Genomic DNA, 794 nt, shown 5'->3' with positions numbered 1-794 from the left:
TTGAAGGGCTAAGAGACCAGGAGGAGAAAACGCATTGCCCATACTTTGAAAAATATAACTGGAAGTGTCTAATGGGTGTATGTGAGGAATCCAAAGAACCCCCATAGGCAAGGAAACTTAATACTACAAAACAGCCATTGTGGATAACCCTGGGATTCTCTTTAGACTACACAAAAAATGATTACTTTTTTTTTTTTTTTGGTCTCTCCTCTTTCTTTATTCTTCTGACTCTGGAGAGCTGGAGTCAGTCCCTCTAGTAGGGACTGGGGTTGAGGTGGGTTGGGATGAATGGGGAAATAAAAGGGTAGTGACAGATAAAAGGGACCTCCTGCTTGATTGCAGGCTTAAGGTATTGAGAGAGATCTGAACCAGAGGAGGAGAAATATTTCCATTGAATGGGAAATATTTCCACTGGATAAGATCAGGTTTAGGTGTTTATCACATTTAAGTGGACATTTAATTACTGAAGTTAGATTTTCCAGGAACTGAAAGTGCTTGAAGGACGTTCAATTATTTAGGAGCTACCAAAAATTTTTATAGGACTTTCTGGAGTTTTACCAAAAGATGGAGAAAGAACCAGCACACAGAATGGGTTTGAAAGGGAAGTGGAAAAAAATTGTTTTCTGATTTTACAATGATGAGTATAACCCATTCAGTATGTGACCATGGCAATGAAGAAAGATTAGGAGAGATATCACTGACTAATGCTGCCTAGCTTGTGGTAGAGCCCCTCCCTAAGGAAGGTGGTGAAAACCTCAAGACAAGGGAAGGCAACCTGGCTATGTGCCCGTGCA

The sequence above is a fragment of the Crocuta crocuta genome, unplaced genomic scaffold, assembly GCF_008692635.1.
Source record: "Crocuta crocuta isolate KB4526 unplaced genomic scaffold, BGI_CrCroc_1.0 scaffold696, whole genome shotgun sequence".
NCBI classification, from domain to species: Eukaryota; Metazoa; Chordata; class Mammalia; order Carnivora; family Hyaenidae; genus Crocuta; species Crocuta crocuta.
Note: the sequence above shows the minus strand (reverse complement) of the source record.